This window comes from Neopelma chrysocephalum, unplaced genomic scaffold (genome assembly GCF_003984885.1).
Source record: "Neopelma chrysocephalum unplaced genomic scaffold, ASM398488v2 Primary Assembly neopelma1_116, whole genome shotgun sequence".
In the NCBI taxonomy this organism is placed as follows: Eukaryota; Metazoa; Chordata; class Aves; order Passeriformes; family Pipridae; genus Neopelma; species Neopelma chrysocephalum.
In genome coordinates this window covers 1,378,929-1,405,480 of record NW_020897778.1, presented here as the reverse complement: position 1 = coordinate 1,405,480, position 26,552 = coordinate 1,378,929, and the positions used below count along the sequence as shown (strand labels likewise).

The 26,552-nt window shown below is 43.0% G+C and overlaps 1 long non-coding RNA gene across 1 annotated transcript; it reads right to left on the bottom strand.

The window, feature by feature from the left end:
• Positions 1-1,017: 1,017 nt before the first annotated feature.
• On the bottom strand, positions 1,018-12,219 carry LOC113974088. The gene is made up of 3 exons (XR_003536443.1): positions 11,956-12,219; positions 11,729-11,794; positions 1,018-2,790 (listed from the first exon to the last, which is right to left on the bottom strand). It is a non-coding gene; the product is annotated as an uncharacterized LOC113974088 (long non-coding RNA).
• Positions 12,220-26,552: the final 14,333 nt, after the last annotated feature.

Here is a 26,552-nt window from a genome sequence, read left to right as displayed (position 1 = left end):
GCTCTGCTGTATTGATCCAGTGTCAGGGATATAAGAAACTGTTGCAAGGGATGGTGAGTTACGCAGTCAAGGTGGGAATGAACTGTCGCCTGAGAAAAGATCCGAGAGAGAAAAATCAGAAAATGCTTTTAAAATAGAAGTGTGGGTCAAGAGACCTGCCAAGTGAGAGGATGGATGTATCTCCTGCAGACTTGGAGAGACAATGAGACTCAGGATAGCTTATCAAATAGAGATTATGGAGGACAGAGCATGTGAGGACAGGGGGAAATAATGTGCACTGTCTATAGACGTTAGAGACAATTTGTAAAGCAGTTTGAGAACTTTGGATATAAGATTCCCTATCGGAATAAGTGTTCACCAATGATTGTCCAATAAAGTGGTGATGCTGGGGAGGTGCAAGAGGAATACTGAGGTGTCGTTTTCCCAACTCCTGTTTGTTATGTGTGTTAGTGTGCCTGTGGAGGGGCTATTCCCAATCAGTCTGGGTTGACTCTTAGGTTTCTTGGTTTTAGTTCATGTTTTGACATTTTATTGCAGGCTTGAAGATCTAAACCTTCATTTTGGATGTACATGCCATTCGTAATCTCCAGATTGTGGATTAGATTGCATTTGTATTGTATGGAATTAATTGTGCTAATAATCTGTAATAGACATAATGCATATATTTTATTGTGTGCAGCCAGCTCTTAGAGATTGTATGTATTTACTATAATTAAAACTATCAGCAAATGTGTCCACTGTAAAAAACATATATTAGTGAATCCTTGCACTCTTTTTGGATGGGATGTTTCCATTTTGTAGATGAGGAAACTGAGGTACAGGGGATTAAACAGTTTCTTTGTAGAAAATAGCTGTTAGTCTGGAGATGCAGAGCAAGGAACATTATGTGAGCAGAGAAAACCCGTGTATTAGCACATACTGTGTTGGAGTATAGGTCATGCGTGTTGCTTGTGCATAAAGTAGCCAAGTAATTACATTCTGAAGTAAAATTAGGATGCATTGATGCTCCATCCTTGTGATACCACTGTGTGGCCAACACCATGATTTTTGCTTCCCCCTGGAAACACAGAACTGAATTTGCCATCAGGTGCAGTATTAGAGTTGGGGGTGACAACTACATTTTGTTCCACTGGATGCACATTGCATCCCCAGATAACCCCGCAGCCGAAAATACAAACCAATCTGGCTAAAATTAAAACTGCTTCTTAAATCCTGTCTGATGTTGCCCGAAGCTTTTTGTTCAGTTTATCTTCACAAGGTCACTGAGACAGAAGAGTGCATTCTGTGAGCCTGCTGGCCTGGAGCCTTTCATGCAGATGCTTTCATTTAACATTTGGGACATTCTCCTTCTCCCTTTGGTCCCTTTTTACTCTCCCATTTTCCATAGCTCTGTACTCCTCCCTTTTGAGCTCAGGTTCCCTTGGATCAATACATGTAGGAATAAAAGCTATCCTTTTTTATCACCTTAACATGTAATCACCAGTCAGAGCTTTCTGGACACCCAAGCTGTCATGGGTCAGAGGCTGCTGGTCTGTCAGAGCTGCCACATGAGCTGCCACACGTGCTGCCTGCAGCACTGCCCTCATCTTTGCTGTCATCCTGCCACGTGGAGTAATTGTCTTGCAAAGCCATGTGTTTGAAGCAAATTCTGCTTCTGCCTCTTTCAGTGCTTGCAGTGTGGTCTTGCACTACTTGTTTAGGATGAAAATAGTAAATTCACATTTCTTTCTTTTTTTTTTAATAGTCAAGAACAGGACATTGCAGTTCAGATTAATAGGGACTGTGTGCTCTGAGAGACATCCCATGAGTTGTAAGCTGAGCTTCCATTAAGATATCGGAAATTGGAAGCCACTTTGGAAGATTGAAGCCAAATTTTAAGATCTGATAAAGGGCACGAGTGTCTGTGAGTTTGGCACGTGCTGTCTGACATGGACACAGGATCAGGAGTCTCCTGTGCAGCGAAAACCAGCGTGAGAGAAGAGCAGTACAAAAAAGGTGATGTGCCAAGTGAGAAGCTGGCCCTAAAATTGTGAGCTTCGTTTTCACCAGCTCTACAACAGGAATAATTGCAAATACTTTACTCATAGATATATGTTAAAATTAGTAAACTGTCCAATTGAATGTTATTATTTATAAAATGTAGTAAAACTGCTTCTCTAAATGAGAGATCTGTAGGCAGCACACTTCATTTGCAGCAAGCTGCTGCAAGAAGGAAACAGCTGTTTCCAAATTAGTTAATTAAATTGATGCAAGAACTAAAATATTAGTTCAGATAGTTCAGGATTCTTTTCTCTTTCCTTTCTGCATTAGGGAACACAGACTGAACTGCGGGCCACATAAGTTACTAAGTAATCTGCTGTATAAAACCCCCATATTTAATAGCTCCTTAACAGGGATGTTAAGATGGATTAATTATTCTTTGTTCTGGTCTCTGAAGATAAAGAGTAATTACTATTAATTATGTATAATTGAAAAATTGCTTCTTTACAAAGAATCCATTAGCATTAGGGAGATTTTAACTTCTTGCTACCTGTAGGGAGTCTTGCAACATTCCATAATGTTATGGCAAAGGCTCCCATAAACTTAAGAGCAGCCTCAGCAAGTCTTACTCACTTTCCAGCCCACACCTGAAACCAGTATTTTCAGAGATAACAGATCTCAGAGCAGCTACAGAGGCAGGACGGGGTGTTTTGTTCTGTGCTGAAGGGCACTCAAACAGGAGGTACAATTTGTGAGGCTTGTTGTCACTGAGGATGCTGTGAGACTTTTTCTCAGTAAATTTCCAGAAACCTGTGGAATAACCACAGTAAAACCAAGGGGAAAGTATTAGAAACCAACAAACAACAATAACAACAACAACAATAACAACAATAACAAAGCAAAGCCTTGAGTTTGCTTATCTGGGGAAGAAGCTTATTAAAAAAAGAAGTAACCAGTACATCTCCTGTGGGTTAGCACAGACAGCAATGGAGACTGTTGAGATGTCTGAATTTAGGTGAAAAAGAAAAATAAATTCCAATTTTTACAAGAGCAGAGCACTTTCAATTATATAAGATTACTGGATAGGTTTGCCTGAGACCTGGAATTCCTTACTGCCCCACTGATTTCTGTTGTCAAAATATGTAGGTTCATAGCTTCCTTTGATATCAGTATGAGTTGGGCACCTTCCCATGCATAAAAGTCTGACCCTTAATCTCTCCAGGCCTGAGTGTAACATTGGCAAAATGAGGATAATAACATTATCTACTTCAAGGAGTGTTACAAATAAATTATTGAGTTACTATGCACTTAAATAATATAATAACCGAGATAATATAAACTCTTGCGGCATAAACATATCCTACCTGAGTGACCTTCTCCACATATGACTTGGTGTGGAGGTCACTCTGAAACTGAAATGATGTGTCTAGTGTTGCTTGTCTTGCAGATCTTTGCTCTCTGCTTTTCCTTTCCCCCGAATTTCCATGAGCAGATTAAGCCAAGGCCCTATTTTACAGTAAGATGTGTCTGCTTATGTTGCCGCACACTGAATAATCCTTTCTCTACGCGGCTTTAGGTTTAACTCCAGCAGCCTGGAGCAGCACAGGACCAGAGCCTTCTGCAGAGCACTTGTCTCCCTAATGAGGGAGGCAATGAAAAACATTTTCCAGTGCATCCATCACTCAGTGCTGAGCCGAGTGGACAGGCATCCTGGAGCAGCCTTATATAATCCGTGCCTCTGCCTGGCCCCGGCTGGGCAGCGGCAGCGTTTGCAGGGGAGAAGGGGGGCTGTGCTGGAGCTGCTCGGTGGGGCACGGCCGGGGCTCCCCCTGGCAGCTGCAGGGTCTCGGCTTGTACTGGTGTCAGCTTGGTGCAGGCAGCGTGTCAGTCACTGCCTCGCTGGGGCACACGGGGCTCAACTCTGCCCGACCCGCTCTGACAGAGACCTCCCCACCCGTCTGTTCTTGCCTAGATCCAATGTTAGCTGCAGCGTCCCACAGCCCGGCACAGCAAGGGAAAGCCCCGTGAAAGCAGAGTAGGGTGCACTGTGTGCGAGCAGATTTGAAAGGGGAGAGTCAAGAGCACCTCTATTTCTGTTGTGCTGACTGAGGATGCTCACTAAGACCAGTAAATGCAAACAGTTTTCCAGAGGCGGTGGTTGTTACAGATGAGAGAAGACAAAAAGCACTGGAAGCATCTGACCTATTTTGGGAAGCTTGCTGGGGCTTTTTACTTTTATTTTGTTCAATTTTGTTTTTCGAAATATATACTTGCACCTGAGTCAAAGAGAGTAAATATTTATCATTTTTTTTAACTGTATGCGCCATGAAGACAGAAGCAAACCAAAAAATATCTTGCTGGATTTGCGAGGCTGTTGTCACCAGTCGCCCTGAGGGCACAGGGGTTTGAGCTGCACTTGAGATGCCTTTTGCCTGCTGCTGGTTGGTCCCAAGCTAAAGCTCCCGGTCATGCACATAACAACCTTTTTGCAGTGCTTGATGGCATCTGCCACAGTGAGATGATCTGGGGGCAGTTGACCCAGGGCACATCCCTCAGGCCCCCTCAGTAAAATTCCACGGCACTCATTCTGGAACTCAAGGAGTTGTTGCTGTGTGACCTTCTCTGTTCCTGTTTCATACCTGTGAAGATCATGTTTATCCTGCTGTAACATTAGTGACTTAATTAGAGCTGAATTTGGTCCTACTGTCTCTGAACATGAGCAGCTCCCATCTAGTCATCTAAAGGATCAGATCTGGTTTCTTCTCTCTCTCAGTATTGGTGGCATCTGGTTTCATTTTCCATCTTTCCTGAGGGAGCTCACTTTTCCCCACATTTCAGCATATGCTTGTTGTATGTCAGCACCCCGGGCTGTCCACGTGTCTGTGCCAAGCCAAGTACCACTTTTCTAGCCAGCAAAAGGGACATGGTGTAAGGACAGAATGTGAGACACACCAGGAATTGGTGGTGTGGACTGTGCGTAGCATAAAACCAGAACCTGCTTGCAGGTCAAGAAACTAAGCTGGAGCCAGTTAAGTGTGTGGGTTTTTTCCTGTGTGTGGGATGTGTAGAGGTAGCAAGATGTTCATCCTGTGGGAGCCTAAGGGACACCATTCCCAGGGTAAATGCCAGGGTGGGGCACCGCTGATGCAATGACAGGGCTGGCAGGGGACACCACACTCCCAACATCGTACCTTAATGTGCAGCACTGTCTGCATGGCGTCCCCATTTATCTCTAAATATGCTGGCATGGGAAATTTTCTATGTGTGATAGTTTGTCTCCAGGAGATGGATTGGTTCCTTTACCTTGTTCCACCTCTTCTCCTTCCCTGTCCCCACCCCAACCACTTGGCCAAACCACAACTCCCTCAGCTTTGTTTGTGGCACACAGAGGGACAGCTACTCAATTAATAATGATGAAGTTATTTTTTGTAAGATGTGGAATTTTTAGAAAGCAAGAAGTGATGATTTTGAGTGTTTGTTAGATTCCCCTAAAACATACATTCAACTTCAGCTCTCAATATGTTAATGTATATTGCTACATACATAAACTTATTGCTTGAAAAAGCATATGTACTCTGTTATTTCTCTATTATTATAATGTTACCCAGTATTGTAAAATCAGCATCTGTGACTCAGATCACAGACATTAACAAAATAATTTAAAAATAATTTTATTTAATTAATTTACTTAAATTATACATACTGAGTTCTTTTATTTTGGGGACTTGCGGGGTGCAGGTATTTCTCTATAAGTGTGGGGGCAAGCAACTTCATTTGTCTTTTAATAGTCTCTTAGTATCAGAGACGGATGATATAATCTCATATTGAAGCTCGTTTTTTAATAAAACTGCAGCAGTTTATAACATGGATACAGAGCTCCTGCTCCCATTCACGTTCCCTCCTACTCCACCCCATGTTCACCACAGTGACAAGCACAGGAAACTGAAGGACATGTACTAAATCTCCAGTTCAGTTCTTTAGTGCCTCTCACACGTTATAGCTTTATGGAGGAGGTGATGTTTTGAGGACAGGGTATAAGCAACTTTAGATTAAGTAATGGACTTAATAACTTCCTATCCCAGCAGACTGTCTTTGTGGCTGTCAGTGCCGTGTAACTGTGTCCCTGATATCCAGCCTGCTGTTTTCTGTATCATTATTCATAAGCTCCCATCCTGAACAGCAATCAAACTCTTCAGGCTGTGCCGTCTGGGGGATTATCACACTCGCGGGGCCGTTAAAGTCACTTCTCCTCGAGTCTTCTGCCTCTGAAAAGTGCCCAAGGCTAATCACTGTGAAATGTGACGCCTGTCATGTCTTCTTGTTCTAGTGTGTGCAGCAGGCCTGTCATTCACTAAAAGCCTGAACATCTGTTATTACACGGTAATCCTCACGCATCAGGCTTCCAAATAAGAAACTGGTGGAGTCCAACAAGGTATGGCTCAGCCTTGGTTTGCATAATTCCCAGAATGCAAGGCAACTTGCTCTCCCTTCTGAAATCATTAATAAGCAATAAGAATATTATATAAGCTGGCATCTTTTTTTAAACCATGATAATTTCAAATGCTATTATAATTAGGATGAAGATGAGAGTTTGAGCTGGGGGAGGGAACAGAGAAAGGATTAAGCTGATCTCCACCATGACGTTAGAAGGTGGCTTTGTCTGTAATATCCTAGTTTGGACAATAATGGATACACTTTAGAAACATAAAGAGGCAAATAGACAATTTATTTGAAAGTATTAATCCTTTTCATCCTGAAATGTTATCTCTTGCCTTAAATAGGATCACAGCTTTCCAGTCCACTTATATCCTGACTACTTGACCCTTTAGAAACGCCTGAAAAGCAATATATGTTTGTGTTGTACCCCTGGTGACTGTCAGCTCCTTAGTGGGTCTCATAAAGTGGACAGAAATGTTCTGTGCCTGGGAATGTCTTTGTCTAAGCCAGAGTGACTGCTAGGTGACTGTGCCTGCAGTGCTATCACATCACAAGAGACAGTGGCCTCTCGGGTGGCAGGTCCCAAGCCATGACAGATCAGATGTGATATTTTAATGAAAAAAAGTTTAGTGTCTTGATCGAGCAGGCGGGATTTGCTGGAGAAGGCGAACCAGGTGAAAATATGGTTTATAAATGCAAGTAATAGGGCCGCTTCCTCTGGAATAAGGAAGATTTAAAAAGTCACTTGTCAAAATCATTTCCCTCTAAGGCTGCAGCAGCCCTCAGATCTGAGCATGTTCCTGATGTTCCCCCTCACTCACATGCACGAACACGGGGAGGCAGGCGGGAGGAGGCAGCTGCACTGACACACTATGGGGTTTGCAGGAACACGATGGCAATTTAGAAGAGCGATTAAAAGATTGCAAACATTTATTAATAGCTTTGCTGCTGCAGCAGCTCTGCCGGAGAAGCCTTGCTTCCTCAGGGATGCTCTTACCTCCTGCCTGTTCCCTTCCAGAGCTCTAGAAACTGAAAAGTCAGGTTTGGACTGGATTTCAGTTTAAAGCCATCAGACTGCAGACCACATTATCCCAGGAGCCAGGAGAGGGGACAGGGGGGACTCGAGTGTGGGAAAGAAACAAGAGAAGGTGCACAGAGCAAAAAGAAAGGATTTGTTCTTTCCAGTTATTGCTTGGCCTTTCTTTTCTTCCCTGTGCTGCTCTCCCTTTCTCTCATTGTTCCTCTTTGCCCATTCCTTCTCCTCTCCCTTGGGACAGAGTGACTTTTTGTTCAGTGCACTGGCACTACATTCAGATGTGAGTCTACAGTGTCCTTTGATACTGTATAACTAAATCAATGAAAGACAGGTATAAGAGCAGTATTGGAGAGGATCTGCTGAAAGTTCTGCAGAATGATCTAATTTCCTATATGAGCACAATCAGTTCCTTTGCAAATCTCCTGACTTTGTCCTTGTCTCTTCAGAGACATTGGGGAAAGGGAGAGGTGAAGGTTCAATGAAAAAAAAAAGAAAAGAAAGGAAAGGGCAATTGGCTGAGCAAAAAAATCACCTTAATCTTCATGGCTGATCCTGCTGAACAGCAGTAAGCACCGTAAATGACATGGGCAATTCTGATGTTTGAGTGCACAATATCTGAGACATTTTTATCCCACAGAGCAGATGATGGTGACTGACTGATACAAATTTGCAACAGGAGGATATTTATCCTACACATATGGTGACCTCCTCCATATTCCTATCCACAGTGGAATAATCAGTTTCTTTCATTTTTTGTTTTTTTCAAACTGGGTCCTAAGAGAAACTGAAATGTCTGGACAGCCTAAGAGGAATATATTTTTACTGCCAAGCAACAATGACAGCAGATATAAATGCTTGTGTCCCTGTCACTATCTAAAATCCTGCTGGAGCTGAGATGGATGACAGCACACCCCAACCTTGGCCAACAGCATGGCCAAGGGACTGGATGTGCCATTGGGCATCAGCAGCTTTTACCTGTGCTTAATTTTTTAGTTCCATTGGGATAATTTTTCTTCTGTTCATACACACAGTTTAATCATCCCATTTTTCAATTTAAGAAAAATCTCGCTGCATAATTACTGCATCTGTGCTTAATGCAGAAGAATAGGCAGAGGGGAAAACAAAGTCGATCCAGTGGATCAGAGAGGATTAAAAATATGATGGTTAAAGAATGGAGGAACGAAATTAGGGTTGAATTAGGAGTCCTGCATTATTCTTACCTGAACATGATTTGAGCTAATTTTGGGGGTTTTTAACTGCTTCCTCTGTTCCTTGAAGTTTTCGGTTTAAATACTTCCCTGGTCAGTTTTCAAGTGCAGGGTTCAATTTGGAACTTGACCAGCTGAATTTCTGTGTATTGCAAGGGGATGTGGCTTATGAAAAACACCTGATTATTGCTGTTCACTTTGTATGCCCTGCTCCTTGTTGGAAGCTACACAAGCTGAGAGATCACATAAAACATCCTGTAAGTCTGTATAAATTTCAGGGGAGTTTGGCAGAAAGCCTCCTGGGCCTTCTAAGGAATGTATATAATACTTTGAATAATCCTAATCTAAAAGACAGAACACACCAATGTATTTGGGCTAATTGCTCCTTCACTTTTGTCTTTAGGAGCTGGAATTCCCCATGTTCAGAGCAGCCAAAGAAGGACATTGATGAAGATGAAACAAACCTGGATGTTGGAGATATATCTGGTCTCAGGTGAGAAAGGATGTAGATAGGATCCTGCCAACACCATTTCAACAGAAGGAACTACTTTTGGAGATGCTTTCCCTTTAATTTCTTGTTTGATGGTTGTAAATGGCAGCCCTTTCCAGGTAGTAGTAGCTGTATTGCTTCAGCTGCTCTGTGAAAATTCTCATCCTTTCTTAGCAGTAGCTATTACATTCCCACTGGTTTCAGTATCTTTAATTTCCAAGTTTGCTGTGTGTGACACCAGAGGATTGCTTACAGTCTTGGGATAATTAGGACACTTTTTGGTGGAATTGTTTTATCGGGATTTTTTTTTCATGTCTGAAAGGCTATTTCGGGATCTTTGTTGGCCTTTACAAATATTTAAAGCAAGAAATTGTATTTCATCAGCATTTCCCTTGCTCCCATCAGGACCTCAGCCTAAGGTTCTTGCCTCATATGTACCTCATTTTTTTTTTAAACTATTTTATTGCTCATAAAAAAAATTAAAATAAATGTATTGTTCTTCTTAAGTATGAGAACCACCATTCTCTTAGTTTTGGAACTGTCACTGTAGGCTTTGCCATTGGAATTCCCTTGCATTATTAGGACTCCCTCTGGGTACACTGGACATATCTCTTGAAGTAATTGCAATTGTACTTTGCAAACGAGCAAGGAATTTGCTTTCCTATGTATTGAGACATTTCTCTATGTCCGGTATCTTTTACTGGTGCTATCTCTGCATCCAAGTGGCAAGTAACAGGACTACAGCAATGGATAAAATAACCTGCATTGACCTCAAAGTGTTAAGTTTCTGAATTGATAAATAACGTTTATTAGTGAGAATAAAAGAATTCTAGAATGCCAAGAAAGTCATGAAACTCCAGGAGTTTACCTGTTCTATCCTTCTCCCATCATGAAAGGAAGGCAGAGCTTTGACAATGTTACCAGGGCTTTGACCTCTGTGATTTTCTTTCTCAGCCATCGCACAACACAGAGCTGGGGGCAGCACTCGGGCACAGCCCAGATACATCCTTGAGACACAATTAACCTGCAGTTGCACAGCCTTTGTAAAGGTTGGATTCCACAGAGAGGCTAAGGAGTGTGGGGATCAATAGCAATGCAGCTAAATCTCTTCTAATGGGAAAACTGAGGGGTGAGAGAAAAGACAGTGACGAGCCTGTTCCTTCTGCACAGTGAAAAGTGGGGAGGTGAGATTCATGTTGTTACTGATATGAGAGCATTGCAAGAGAAAACAGATTATTCTTTGTATCCTTGTTAGGAGACATAGAAGGGGTAATAATGAGGAAGGGGAACACAGGTTAGAGGTGGTTGCAGAAAGGAGAATTGTCCTTTTATGGGTGCCAATAAATAACTTTCTAAGTGCTGAGAAGGTGGTAGAAAGTATGGCAGAGGTCTTTTCAAGGTTTAGGTTCTTCTATGGAGTAGGTCCCTTCTGTGTTTAGAAAAAAAAGTCACTGAAGATAAAATATTCCCAGACATGAATATAGAAAAGATGAGGTTGCACATGATGAACTTACAAAATTCTGAAGTAAGTCTGTTTTAAAACTCTATCAGAACAAAGTCATTAACTTTTAACATAATGTACCTTATTGGTTCGATGATGAATTAAAAACTGGAGGGAAAATGAAGAAGCAGCTCATGTAAAGCTGCATCATCTTCTGCCTCCCTCGATACAACAGTGTATCACCTCAGCTGGTAGCAGAAAGTCTGCCAAGCTTTGTCACAGTTTGCATCATGACCTGAGAGCAAACGCACCCTCTGCCGTCACACGGGGCAGTGCTGGGCACCACTGGCAGCACTACAGTGGCCACAGGAATATTTGCCTTGTCAGCACCAGCTGGCAAAAGGAGGGAACTGAAATATATTGCTCTGTGTATTTTGTTTGTGTGGATCAGCATCATCAACCTCACTGGTCTTCAGTTCAAATAACAGCTATTTGTGAGTTTTGTTTTTCAAGATTCTGCTTGCAAAGGTTTGACTTCCCCTGAAATGTATGATAGTCTTGATTGCCTGTCCTGTTGTCCAGAGCTTGTCTTCTCACACAATGCTCATGTGAGCCACAGGACACAGCCTGTGTTTATGGAAAACATACCAGAATCACTTGGATCACATTATCTTAGACTTTCCATGTGAAAGAAATGTAGTACCAGGAGATTTCCTCATGTCCTGTCTCCAAATCTTGCTTTCTGCTTTGTTCTGTGTGTTTTATTTTGTTTAAGAACAGTAATAACTGGCTTCCAGACCCTGCTTGTGTTCTCCTTTGATCTTGACTTTGTATTTTCTTCCCTACCTGATATTCTTTTCCTTCCTTTTAACCCAGTATTGGTTTAAATTATTTCCCCCACCATAAGTACTCACACCCAACCCCCTCAGTCTCTGATAATCACAGCAAATTGGTATGATTTTCTTGGCTAGAACTTGTGCTTTACTTACTTACAGCAGTCTTTATCCTAAAATTCATTAAACATCTGTCTTTATTGCCTTAGGTTTGAGAAAGGACATGTCTCAGGAGAGTTCCATTTGCCTCTGAATAAAGTCAATGTGAACAAATAATTGCTAGAATTTCTTTACTCTTCTTACCTGGTGTCCTATGCAAGTTCAGGAAATCGCACCAAGGAACCAAGGAATTGCTTTCCTGCAACAGCACTAGAAGAGATACAGCTGTCTATCAGCTAGGTGAATTTCTCTCACAATGAAACAAGCAAATCTGATTTTCTTGTTAAAATTCTCATGTTATTTCATCATAGGAAATACAGAGATGTGCCTGGTAGCACACCTGGCCCAGAGGTGAGGGTTTGGCAGCTCACCTGCTTGTTGCTCTGCCCATTTGCTGAACAGCGTCACCCCACCTTGGTAAGGAGAAGTTCTTTGGAAGCAAAATGAGAGGTTCAGTCCCTGAGATCTGCTCAGTCATTTCCATGACAAACCAAGTACTGGGTTAGAAGCTCCAGTTAAACACCAGGGTGGGGAGGATAATGGTGTGGACAAAGGGGTTGAAGTGCCAGCGTAGATTTCTAAGCCTTCTTGACAGATTTTACCTTGTTCACAAAGTGATGTGACTTTTGGGTGCTTATGAGTAATGGGCAGAGCTGGATTGTTTAGTGTCCCTGTCCCCCAAGGCCACTGCCCTTTGAGAGGGAACAGTGTGTGCCACTGTTTGGCAGCCACGCTCCCAACCTGACGCAGGCATTTTGGGGGGGCCACGGAGCTGGCAGAGATGACTCATTCCGCCTCAGTGGCTCATTGAGGAGCTGCAGGGAGAAGCTATTTATAACCAGACCTTTCAGGTTCAGTGCAGCAGCATCTTCAGCAGGAGGGGGACGGGAGTGGGGATGGAACATAAGTCTTCCCAGATACAGATCAGCTCCCACCTCAGTGTTGTTCCTAGAGCCACACAGCCACCAGCTGACTTCAGCCAGCATCTGTTCCAAGTCTTTTGTCCAGCTGTAAGGGTGCCCTGGTCCTGGTGTAAGATTCTGCTGATAACTCATCAGCTCCTCAAAGAGCAGGGAGACAACTGTGAATATCATCAGTGTGAAGAAAACACAAACTCTTTCTAGTGTAGCTGCTAGGCTGACACTTGCTGATTCTTTCTGACCCCTGGCCATGGCATTATCACCTTTATCTTTTCTTTGTCTCTGTGTTTATCCTGAGCTCTTTTCATGGGTGTTTTCAAACAGTCTTTATGCTGCCAGCAAATCCCATTTAAACCTCCTGAGGTTTCTCTTCAATACAAGCTGTCACTGTAAAACTGTAGTTAGTTTTCTGATCTTGCCGTGGATTCATTTCATCTTTAGGTGCTTCCATGACTCCACATGTGAAACAGAGATAATGATACCCCCTGGGTTAAGCACAGTGTGATCTACAGCAATGAAACACCACCTAAGTGGTAGGACTATTACCAGAGAGAGTCACAGTACAATAGGAAAGTGTTTTACACAACAGTAGAGGACAGCATGTGTTAAAGAAAATATTTACTACAAACACACATCATTGTATCTAGGTAACTGTAGATTTTATCTTGAAGGATGTTAGCACACATAAAAGTTGAATTTTCTGTTATATTAAACTTCTTCAAGTTTGTTCTCTTAACTGGCTTTCGAATTCAAAGCCACGAGGCACCAGGGATCCTGTGGCATGAATGTTTACCTTGTTCTTGTTCTACCTCTGTCCTATTCTTAAACCAATTTGTGTGTCTGGAGCTGTGCTGTGGTTAGATGGCTCCTTGGCTCCTGTCACTCCGTTGCTTCTTCCCATAGCTTAAATGCTGCATGTCTGGCCCTTCATCTTCTCTTTTTCTTCTTGTTACTTCTTTCTTCCTCTCCCTTCTTCCTTCAGTAGACAATTGGCTCAGCAGTGTGCGGCTGGTGCACAGTTTGATGAGTGTAAAGACTCAGTGTTAAGGCCATTTAGTAGATCTGTGGGTTTCTTTGGGGGTCTCTCTTTTGGCTGTCCTACATCCCTGTGCTATGGACCCAGAGCTATATTGGCCTATTTACAGTGCATTGTGTTTATTGTCTTCATACAGAAGCTGTACTATAAATAATTCTTGCTTTCAGTTTTGGCAACCAGCTAAAGGGGAGGTCTACCCTGCATAAACCAGTGCTGCAATGATAATTTATTTCTTCAAGTCCACCTCTAAGACTGCAGAGATGTGAATGTGGCACATACCTCATAATCTGAGGTTGCCTCTGCACAGTAGCCCAAACTCCTCCTATCTGCCACATCATTTTCCTGAATCTCTGTTTTGATTTGGGGAAAGTAGACATCTGGCTTTTATGGTTGCAAATAAACCTCTGAAACATCAGCAAAATGTAGCTGGTGCAGAGATATTTGTGTTGGTCTTGAGAGAAAGAGACCATATTTCAGGGAGATGAGGTGTGGTGTTTGGGGGTTTTTTTGAGTGGTAAACTAAAATGTGCTTGTAACTTATAAGCGATTATAACTTGAATGTCAACTTTGCTCCTTGTCTCTTTCTTCAGCAAATTTTACACAGTAGATAAAATGGTTCTTAGAGCTGTTGGTTTATCCCTTTGGCACCTCAGGCACCATGAGTACAGTGTATGGAAGTGCAGGTGGCTGTCCTGGGTGTCTCACCACCTCCCCTTTGCCTGAGGCTTGCAACATTCCTGAGCAGACCCCTGGAAGGGGATCCCAAGGATGGGCAATATGGCCAGAGAGCACACAAGGAGATTTGTCCAGGTTTGACTTCGTGAACCCAGAACCAAGAGGGTTGGGAGGGGAAACCAAGATTGTGCATACATGTCAGAGACTGAAAGGATTTACTTCCCTGCATTTCCAATTGCTTGTTTTCTATCTGGGGAAAATCCCTTTTGACAGCCCAGGCGGTGAGCTTCTAATTCCTGTCTCCGGCTCATTTTTCACTTCAATCCCTCAGCGAACGGATTTTAATGCTTGATGGATTCAAACAAAATTATTTCCGTTCCTGTGGCTTTGCAAAAGCCTCCAGGGTGTGTGTATGTGTGCACAGGGGAGGAGGGATGGGGCTTGTTTTCGTTACACTCCAGTAAGCCTCCTCTCCAAGGGAGACCTATTTCATTTCTTCATTTAGGGCTTTCTTGCTGATGATTCCCCCCATGCTGTCCTCCTGGCTCCTGGGTCACAGGAGGGCCTGTAAAACATTTGCTGTTCCAAGGGGTACAGGAGGCAATGTTCCAGATCAGTGTTTCTGATGCAAGTGGGGATTCAAATAATATGACCATACTGTGCTTCCAGGAATAGCACTAGACTGGGGGGAATAACTGTGGGAAAACTTTGATACTCCCCTGCTCTTGCTGGGAGTGAGACACCACCACAGGCTGAGAGATGGGGTTGGTCACTGAAGCATTGTCTGGGTAATCAGTGTTTAGCATTGACATCTTGTTTGAACATGTGTACAATTCACCCTACTGCCATTGTAATGGACAAGTGTTGCTTTTTATTACAATTTCCAGCCTCTCCTGCCAGCAGAAATCACTGTAGGGAACTGTGTGGGGAGTCTTCTTGCATAACACTCAGTAATCAGTCAGAATTTCAGCTGCTCAACCACCATGCCTCTGCTGGGCTTCTTCCACAGAGTTCTTGTGTCTGGGAGGCTAAACACTGTTAAAATGCTCAATATCTCACCCTTCTATCCAAGCCAGATCAGCATCATCATCCAAATTAACAAAGCAATTATTCTATGATGCACAGCTCTAATAAGGACTTATAACTAATAAAAGCTAAAGATCCTCATTCTCTGAAGGATTTAGAGTGTAGCATAAAGTTGATGATGTCTCTCAACATATGAGACTACTGTTGTTAGGGTGTGCTAAGCCCACTTGGTGATACCATATCTAGATTAAGTTATTTCAATTTATTATAACAGCTCCCAAGCTGTCACTTTGTCAGGCAAGGCAAAAATCTTGTTCCTGAACTTGGAAATGTGTTCTGTGTTCCTCTTCAGCATATGCCTGTCTTCTAAGACAACCTCCCATGTCCACAGCCTCCTGTGAATATTTGTTTGGAGCTATTGATCATCATAAATGTGTGTTGTGTCATGTTTGTAAAGCTGGTGGATCTGGGCACTACAGGGTGTAACTTGTCTGTTCCATTTAATCTATCTCTTTACATTACTTCACAACCCCAGTTCCTCTAACTTCAGTTTTTTTACAGTATAAGAATTCTAATTCTCATTTTTTATTTTGTTAAATACATTGTCTACAGTGGAGAAGCCCTGTTTTATTAGTGTGGTTTTCTAATATGTTGCATCAGAGACTATTAACTTGCATTATAAATACTCAAAATTATGCATAAAGTATACATTGAAGTTTTAGTTGTAAATATGGTAATAGCATTTCAGGAATTATTTATCTAGTTAATATGTTCTTGCATGTAATTGTATTTTTATTTTAACTTCATCAATAAACTTCAAGGTTTCAAGCCAGGGACAGTAAATTGAAGTGTTAATGAACTTTGGAACTTCATTAATAAAATGATGCAAAGTTTGTTTGGTAGCAGAGGACACTAATTTATGAAGCAATAGATACCACTGACCTGAAAGCTTCAGCTAATTGTTACAGCAGTGGTACAGGCAACTCTCCTTTTACATATCTTTAGACTATAAAAAATAAATAAATCTAATTGACAGTTTGCAAAAGATCAATAAGAAGTTGAACTAATTGTGAGCAAAAAAAGAGTTCTTAAATTTCCATCTTGTCTTTCTGCTGGAAAATGTGGAGATTTCACTGCAGATGTAGCTGATTAATTAGCCTTGTCCTTTGGCACCAGAGAAGGGAAGTAGACAAATATTTGGAAAATGTGTTTTTTAAATACTCTCGTTTCAGCCAATGTTCTGGATTGCTTCTGTGGTATTAATAATGTTTATTAATATTTTGGTTGAACATTTTCCTAAGTCCCCAGTGTTCCTTTTGCAAAGGCGTGAGTTGTGAATCCAGCTGGATACCCATTGGATTTACTTGCTGCTGATCAAATGATCTGATATTAAATACATATTAGCATATGACTGCACCAGTTTTATCGATAGGATTTGCCAATAAATGATAAATTATTTTAATACTGGTTTCCACCACATTGCTGGGGTGAGGTTAATGGAGACTGGAATGACAGAATACAGTGTCAGTACCACTGAGAAAGCAGCATGTTGCATTTTTCCTGCCACTTGTTGTCTCTTTTAGTTGGTGACTCTGAGACCAATAAGCCTTTCCTTCACTGGAAAGTCTTAGAGACATGGCTGGTGTCTTTCAGCTGGAAAACAGTATCAAGCTTTTCTTAGCACTCTGTGTTGTACCAACCTTCCTACGTGTGCTGCCATTTGCTCAAGTCTAGCGCTTGCTGTGCCTTTGGCACCGTAAACAATACTCTCAGCCACTACCCTTAATTGTTTTTTTGGATCCTATTTACTCATATATCTACTCTCTATAATCCTTTAATGGTGACAAGCTTATCAGTGTAATCTCTAAATTTTACCTGGATATCCCTTGCTCTCTGTGTTTTATTTTTTTAATTGCACACAAGACTGTGTCTAGCATGGTCCTCGTGTGCCATTGTCCAATTTAATAAATGTTTCATTTCCTTTCAAGCTGATAGTGTATTCATTTCCCACTGCAACACTGAGCTTTCCCTCATGAACAGTTCACTGGAGGTGGCACTGCAATGATATTGTCTGTGTCGTACAAGCTCTGCTGCTGCTTGCAAAATGTGCAAAGCTGACCCAGGACATTTCTCACATCTTCTTCCATATGCCAAGTATTTTCTCGGTCTATCCTGGTTGTCATAGAGCACATGTGATTCTCCATCGTTTGATCTTTGAGCTAAATGTGCTTATATCTCTCAGAATCTCTTGTATGGTGTATTTTGTGTTTTCATTGTGTTTAGATCTGACTTGCACTTAATTCTGGACTGGATGATTGCCAGGGGTTGGTTCTTTGACCTTCCATCAGCCTTGAAAATTTTGAGGGAAAACCAATTCCCTATTAAGAGGACAGACCTTAATCTGAATTTTCTTAAAAAATCTCAGGAGAGACATCCCTTAGTAATCTTTGAAAAGGTCAGAATCAGCCAGCCACATGCATTTCTTCAGGTCCACTTTCCTTTTTTTTTTAATATTTGCCTAAAGAAAATAAATCTTTACATTTTATTTTTATGTGAAGTGCGATATCTCATAATGCATATGGATTTCTAAGGAGTTTTCACTGCCAGAATTGACTGAAACCTCTTAAACATTTCAAATGCATCAAAATTGAGTATTAGGGAAAATAAAGCTTTTGATTGTCTTCCTTTTTACTGGCATACATGGCTTTTAGATAAACACGGATTTCTAGCACGTACACATGCAATTTGTATTTTCCCAATTGCCTTCTGTATTTCCAGACTTTCAGTTCTTCTGGGCATCTTGGTAGCTTCTTCTTTTCTACTGAAGTTACACTCCTTGACATCTTTTTATTCCTGATACCATATGGCATTCTTTAATCCCTCTGCACCTAAACTGCTTTCAAAGTTATTCCTTATTAATGACGCATTTCCAGCTGTCTCTGCTTAACCCAGTGAAGGCTTTTGCCTTGTCCCTGTTCCTGAGCCTGGGCAAATGTACAGTTGCAGTAGCCAGGACTATGGCTTGGGAGGGATCACACTCCAGGCACAGTCCTTGCTGTAGATGGCACAGTCTGGGAATGGCACATTGGCAAGGGGGGTGAGTCCCCAGGTTTTTCCAAGAGGAGGAGACCTTGTAAGTAAGAATTATATTCAAAATGCAGCCAATACTATTTGCCTGATGACAGTATATGACAAACTGAAGTTTCTGTAGAACACAATGAAACTATTGGAGCAATTGTTCCCATGGGAATCCCATCACGGGGAAATGACCCAGGTGCTCGAAGGAAATACCCTTTAGGGCACTTCCTTGAGAGATTGTTTTTGGAAAAAAAGAATCAGTCTCCAGAAAATAAATCTAATAAAGCCCAGTTTGTTTGCGTGGCATTGAGCCCTGTAAAGATCCGTGCTAATTCCTCTTGGCCGGTGCTCTGGTGGAAGGAGCTGACATTGCCGCTGAATGACAAAAGCACCGTGTGAGTTCTGTTCTCACACGCTCTTCCCAGGAAAGCGGGGACAGCCGCAGGGGGGTAAATGAGCAGATGCTCTTTCCCTGGTGTGGGGACACCTGCTGTCAAAGGCACATTGCTGAGCCTGAGAGTCTCTAGCTGCACCCCTAGAATTTTTCTTTTGCTGCTATGGATTGCAATCTCTGCATGAGTTGTTGCTGCTATTATTATTACTGCTACTATTGTTGTATTATATTGTTAATAATATTATTCTTAATTAATATTATGTGATGCTGAAGCTCTGTTCCCCATCCTCCAAGATGCTGTTTCTGCCACAGCCTTTTCTGCCTTTGATCACAGCCAAGAAAATGGCTTTGACATTGTATGTACTCCCCTAGCCCACTGCAAAGTCCTAATCCTTCTAATAGCTGGAGGTTTTCAGTTTAAGTCTTTTATTAATATTCAATCTTAATTGTAAATCAGTTCAGTGATATCCAAAAGCCTGTCTTACATAACAGTCTTATCCACATTTGAGTCCTTCAGAGCTGGAGTGTCAGGAGAAACCTCTGTTTGATCTGCCTCGTCTGTCATTAGTCCTCACGCCTTTAAGGCACAAACCCATTAGAAATTAACAATACCTTTCAAATGTCTAAGCTCAGGCAATGTATATTTTTAAAAATTTGATATTATTAGAAAGAGTATGACTTGCTGTCATGTTCTTATTTAAGTGGTGTCATGAGCACAGTCTCTATACAGTCTTCTGGGAGCCTTGTTTGCAGCTCTAAATCATCTGAAAAGTGAAAGAAGCTGTAGGAAATTGAGGTAATTAAGGTATTTCATAAAGTGCCAGTGTTGATAAGATCTTACTATGCATGAGGTTTTTGTCAGCTGGGTAAATAGACAAGAGCACCTGGAAACTGGGAACTACTCCTTTCCTCAAGGTGGATATCCCAGAAAGTCACTGGAAAGGAAGAAAGGAAGAAAGGAGAGGCATTCTTCCTAACCAATAATAACCTTTTTTGAAATATGGCTCTTTAGATTTTAATTCATTGCAGATGATCACTCCTTTTCCTCTTACACTGATTCATCTATTTCAGGCAGTTGCCAGCTCTTCCCAGTGTTTATTTATTTTGGTGAAGACTAGGAGTGAACATTCAAACTGACAAACTGGCATGTTTAGAATGAACCTTCATGTTTACTTGTCTTAAGGAGAATTTTTTCAGGGGATTGATTCAGTTTTGTTCAGACTGAACAAAGACCAAAGTGTAAACTGAGAGCCTTCACAGTAAACTAACGCAGGAAACACACAGTTTTAATACAGTTTGATGTTATTAATAAGCAGATAAAGGAGATATGTGAACTTGGGCTTCAGATAGCAAATATAAACATCTCCTGAAATCCCACCTCAAAAGACAAGGGACATAACAGCACGTATCCACAGTTTGCATTTAGAAATCACATCCAAAAGCACATTTCTGTTTCCTCCAGCTTCTGTACATGCTGTGTTAAACGATTTTTATAAGCCCACAACACTTTCTCCTTCGTATCTGAACAGAAGTTCTTAAATCCTAAGACCTGAGAACCCCTTTGGGAGGCAGGTGTTACTGTCTGTGCTTCACATGGAAGGAACTAAGGCATAGGGCAGTAAAGCTGAAATCCCTGTAGGAACTCTTCACTGGGGGGAAGATATCAGAAGTTATCATTTGTGATTCAAACAAAATCACAGGCAGTCAGGGTGGTCATTGACTCGCCTTTGACACCAGTTCCCTGCTCACATACCAGTGAGTGCTGCCTGCCCCAAAACTGCAAAGCTGATCTTTGTACTGCACAAGATAGAAGTAAATATGAAATAGAAATGCTTTGCTAGATGTTTACTGGGATTCCTTGGAAATGACTCAAAACTTGCATTATTCAATATCACTTGATAATGTACTAATGAGATGTTGTGAGATCCTCTACCAAAACATAACACCCCTTTGAAATGAGGCGTACAAGCATTTTGCAACTAACTTATTTGTACAACCAACAAATTACTTCATCTGAACTTGAAAGGTAATTTAGGCAGTGTTACTACCTAAGTTGTAACTTTGTTCAGGACATCAGGTCTTTTATTACATTCTTGGAAAAAAGACTAATTAGATCTCCAAGATGAGGAATTCTCAGTGCCTTTGTCTAGTTTCTTGTGCCAATGGCAATGGTAGCAGCATCTTGCCCCTCTCTCCCCGTGAGCTCAGCAGGGAGGTGGGCATGTTTGCACAGGAGCTGCTTCAGCTGCTGCTTGAACAAGGTGTCCTTCCTCACTGGCATCCCAGGGCTGTAATTTTTCATCTGAAAGGGACTACTGGTTGCTGATAGAAACCTGACCATATTTTGTAACTCATACAGCTTCCTTTCTGGTTACAAGCCATGTGTGCAAACCCTGTCTCTCCCTGGAGCTATGTTCTACCAGAACTGTGCTGGTTATTTACCAGTATCAGTGTTCATTAAATAAAATATTTGAGAGAGAGCAGCTCTATGGAGAGAGAACAACTGCCCTGGAGATAATGAGTGATTCACTCCAGCTGATCCCAAATGAATTTCAACTCACTGTAGTTGTTTCATACTCTTGCCTGTTGTATAACTGAGTTTATGTTGTATAACTGAGTTGCTTCATGACAGTACCTCATATTTTAGTTGGTGGCAGTGAAAGGGTCAAAGGATGAAAGCAGCAGCTACTTTTATTCTGATTTCCCAAGTGCATCAATGGTGACAGAATAAAATATGAGGGCTGATGTATGATAATCTTGATACACCTTAATACTCCTCCCATTGGAAAATAACCCTCTCCCAAAATAAATACAAGAGGTTTTCTTTGCCAGGAGACTGGCGGGAAATCAGGCTGCCAGGCAATGAGCAAGCAATAACAATTTATTTAGCCTTGTCCCCAAACCACTTCCAACCCAAACTGGCTTTCAGTGCTGCTCTCTTTCCCTTCCATTCCCTGAACTAATTCTTTAGGCGGTTGATAAATAATCCTTTTTTTTTTAAACTGGCAAAGATTAAATCTTCTCAGTCAGAAAAAAAAATGCAGGCTTTTTACCTGATAATCAGGGATCCTTTTTAATGCAGCTGAAGAGTCCACCTGTCTCTCTGAAAAGCAGCCATAATCCTGTGGTCCAGATCACATTTCAGAAAGAGATGACTCCATCACATATTTAGTTTATTGTGCTTGTAAAACATCTGCATGGGCTTGTGAAAAGCTTTGCTCTTACCAAGGAGAGTTCAGGTCATCTGAAAGTGGAAAATTGTGATTTAATTTTCTCCCTTGTATATTAATTGGTCATCTCAATGTAAGCCAAAGACAAGCTGACCAATTGAGCAGTCCTTTGCTATTTACTATTTGGCACATATTCATTTTATGCCTCAAGACTGTGTCAAATGGAGAGAAAGATGACTGTCACTGTTAAAACCACATCAGTTTTGCTTCAGTGATTTTCAGAGGTTTGGGGGTTTTTCCCTAGAACCTGTACTCAGACCTCCCCTTTAACGTGCTTCCTGCCTGCCTCGTGGTTCACCTCCACTTGCACAGCAGTGCCTTCTACAGAGATGTGACTGTGAAGTTGATTATAGTTTGGCAACAGAGATGTCTGATATGAAAGAGGTGACATTTGCCAGCCGTGGGCTCTACAACTGCAAAGCTGAGCCAGCTGTATCAGCTTAATTAATTGCATTCTTAGCTGTGTGAACTGAGACTGAGACTCAGAAGGGGTGTGTGGGAAGGAGGTAGGGCGAGGAGTAATTCCAGGAAAATTATTTACTTTTGTTACATGCCTGGAGTAGGGAAGGTTGGGTCTCTTCATAGGAGTCTGGCTAAAGTTAGGCCACGTGGTTGCTGAGGGAGCTCAGTCCTATCTGTGCCACTGAGAGCAGAGTTTCTCTTATATCTTGTTTCATGTTATTTGGTTTAACAAGCTAAGAAATGGTTGGGGCATCATCTCTGCTCTGACTGGCCTCTCATGTGCCAACAATATGGAGCTGTAGAGTCAAGCCCAGGTCTGTGCCCTCACAGAGCATCACAGTGAAAGAGTTTGTCACTTCCCTTTGGAAACAATTCCCTTCCTCCACACTGATGATGGCACTTACCTGTTTTTCCCTCTGCCAGCTTCGTGGGCACAGCCCGGCCCTCTGGCCAGTCCTCTGTATGTACATTATAATGTGTAGGGAGCTTCACCCTTGTCCGTACACATTTCTTCTCCCCCTTACCTCTCTGTCATCTGGCTTCTCTACAAATGTGTTTTTCCTGTCGTTCATCCATTTCTCTCATGGACTGTTATTTTTGTTCTACTGCCCTTCATCCTCCTTTCCCATTCCTGTAGGCTTATTACAGGATCACACTGCAGTCTTTCCACCTTCAATGCTATTCGACCATGGAAAACAGTAACTTCCAATCCATCTGCCATGTCCTGACAAATACAAAGGGAAGTTCTCTGTTTGCAATCAGGATGGAAGTAACCAGGGTGGATTTGAGCACAGGGATTACAGCTGGAACAATAATGCCTTTGTAATACTGTCAGGATTATTCCTCTCCTGTGGAGTAAAACTTGAAAAGCAATACCAAGTCTTCAAACAAAAAGAATTTCCAGCTGTCAGTGCTTTTGCTTCCTCTGGAGGAGACACATGCCTGTCCAAATACAATATGCTAGAAGACCCATACTTGGCATCTATATGACTGTTGAAACATGATGTGTTTCTGAAACCCTTTAAAAGCAATGGAGAAATAGTACAGGAAAAGACCATAAATGAGGGCTAGGCAGTCCATCTTGTGCTACAGGACAGATTCCTGATTGGTATCCTGATTCTCAGCCCAGTCCAGCTTTGACTTTCATGTGCTTTGGCAAATTGTTTGTATGGTATTATACCTACCCAAGATGATTATGTCCTTGCAAATGCAGGTGAGAGAAATAATAAAGACTAAGAAACTAGTACCAAGAGAACTGCTGCAAAACATCAGAGACACTTTGTGCCTCCCCATCAACGGCTTGCTGGAGACTTTTTATTTTATGAGCATTTCACTCTCAAACTCCTTTTCAAGGTCTTTAAACTGAGATGGAAATACAGTCTCCTGAGTTCAGTGCAGGCAATTCAGCCTCTGTTTGTTTGAACAGTATTCCCATTTTTGTCAAAAATTTCCTCTACACAAGTGAAGCCAAAAAGAATTGACCAAACCCTTCCCCCAAAAACGCTCATGCTTTTGCTCGTGGGCATGCTTTTTGATAAGCACTCTTATGGAAAGCCATGATTTTACACTTGCAGGCAGTGCCGTGTTTGTCATTGCATGCTGGAATTGGATCTACCTTCCCCCGCCAGCCTCAGGCTACTCACTTGCTCCAGAATCCCCCAGGTTCAGGGAGGGAAATGCAGCTCCCCTCTGGCTTGGCCTCGGACTGAATCACACGGATAGTTTAACTCAGCTCTGTCTCAGGAAGCAGCGAGCGTGCACGTTACATAATATAATCTTCGTGTCTTGAGGATTCAGGCCTGTCCTCTTTTGTGCTGCCAGATGGAAGAGGAGCCACGCTCTCTCTGGAGAGATGTCCCTGCACATCTCGCTGCTCAGCCGTGCTGGAATTATGTGCTTCTCTCTGCAGCCGGGCACTGTTCTTCCCTGGCATTTGGCTCCAGAATAGCTCTTTAGTATGCAGTGGATGCCACACAGCCACTGTGATCCCAAGACTAATTTGTCCAGAAAAAGACATACACGAAGAACCTCCAAAAGGAATTTGTGAGAAGGATATAATCCAGATTCTCTGAACAACAGGAGTTTGTTCCCAGCTGAAACCCAGATACAGGTGTTGTGGACAGCCAGGTTTCTGCTTTGTGCTCTCACTCTGTCCCACTACAACAGTTCTTTCAGCTGCTGCAGCTGTTTTGTTGCTGGGTTCTGTAACATGGCCCCTGCCTGCACTGTTATTACCTCTGTTAGTCAAGCTGTTTCATGCCCTGATCCCTGACGTGCTCTCCAAAGTGATGAATCACACCTGCACTAGTGAGTCCCTTCTCACTAATGAGGCATATGCTCCAAATTCTGCAGTGCTCAGTTGATTGAGGCATGGAGCTACAACCCACCTGTAGACAGCAATGTCACTACAGTCCTCAGGAATAGCTCAAAAGACCCCAAGGAGGGTGAGGGCAGTGTTAGTCAGACTAGACAAGAATCTTATCTGTGTGGACTTCCTCACAGCAATGCCTCGTCAGCACCAGCTGCAACTCCAAAAACAGCAGCTCCTCTACAAGCAATGTTACATCCTGATGGAATTAACTTCCCAAGACAGAGAGCTGTTGGGAACTGTTCATTTCAGCCTCCTGCTACCTCTGAACTTCCTGGCAGAAGGACCAATGTAGGAGCCATGGCTCCAGCAAGCAGGTGCAATAGGGAAAGCCAGGACTCGTGTTCATCCAGCCATGAGTAGTGATTCTGCATTGCTAATATCAAACAGGAGCAGCCTGTTCTAAAGTGAAAAACAGCCCACAACAAAACCCCAAAAGGTACCTTGGCTATAATTAGGAGCTGAAATGACACTGCAGGTTTGAATGGAAAATTGGTGCTTGACAAATGTCCCTGCCATGAACCCCTTCAACAGCCCATTTAGCCACCACGACAGCTGCTGCCAAGCTCCAAAGCAGGGAAGGGGCAAAGGGGCCAGCCCCTTCTCCTCTCTGCCATCCTGAGGGTGGATGGAGGGCACCTCGTGCAGGAATTGCTGCACATCTGGTGCTGATAGCACAGGGGAGGGGACAGAGCACACCGAGCCAGGGCCGCAGCATAACTCTCTTTCCATGGCAGCTTTGCCCTGACCAGCACACGTGACTGTAGTGGTGGGGGCACAGCAGCACTGGCTGCAATGGGACCCCAGGCTGAAGAGAAGTTGCACTTGGGTTGTTGCAGAGAAAACTGTCATTGCATAGTAACTGCTGTGCATGTGCCAGCAAGAGCAGAGCGAGCATGAGTAAGCTTATTATGCGATAATCACACCTTCATCTTTCTGGGTAGATAAACTGCTGAGGTATCCAAGTCTGGCAGTGAGGCACAATCACTGTCTGAGGATGAGCAAGAAGCAACCGGGTCCTTTCCTCATTGGAAACATATGTCTGATTTGATGCCATTACCTTTTTCTGGTTTTAAACAGAACATTGTTATTGAACCACCTGGTGCCACTTAATTACCTGTGTTTGATTACAAAGATGTTAAGTAACCAGCTTTTTAGGTACAAGCTCCTTCAATTTTATGTCCTTTTATGATGTGCCCTAACAAAGCCTCTGTGTCCATTTCAAAGGCTGGATCAAAACTTCCCCTGTGGGTTATGTCAGGCAGGCAGTGGCCGAGTGCCCAACCTCCTCTTCTGAACTTCGGGAAATCTGCATCGAGTTTGAATCCTTTCAGTTATAGTGATAAGACCTACAAGTGCTGACCTATAGGGCCAGTGTCACCGCGGTCCCGTGTCGGTAGGCTGAGCATCCAGGTGGAGCAGTCGGGTGGGCCGCGACCCGCACAGCGTGCTGGCCACCGGTGCCGGCGCAGAGGAACCACTCGAGGGGCACACCTGAGGCAGGTGGGGCGCCCCGCGGGGCAGGTGCTCGCCTCCCCGGCTCTGCCTCGGGAGCTGCGGGAGCCTCGGGGGTCAGGCCTCCCCCACCGTGGCCCCCGGGACGCCGCCCCCAACCTCCCCGTCCGCGCCGCCGCCGGGGGCGATGGTCCCGCGGCTCCCGCCCGCCGCCGCTCCGGGGGGCTGCGGCCCCGCCGCTCCCCCTCCCCGCCGTGCCCGGGGCCGCCGGGCCCTGCCCGCCCGCCGCGCTGCGGGAGCGCGGGACCATCGCCCCCGGCGGCG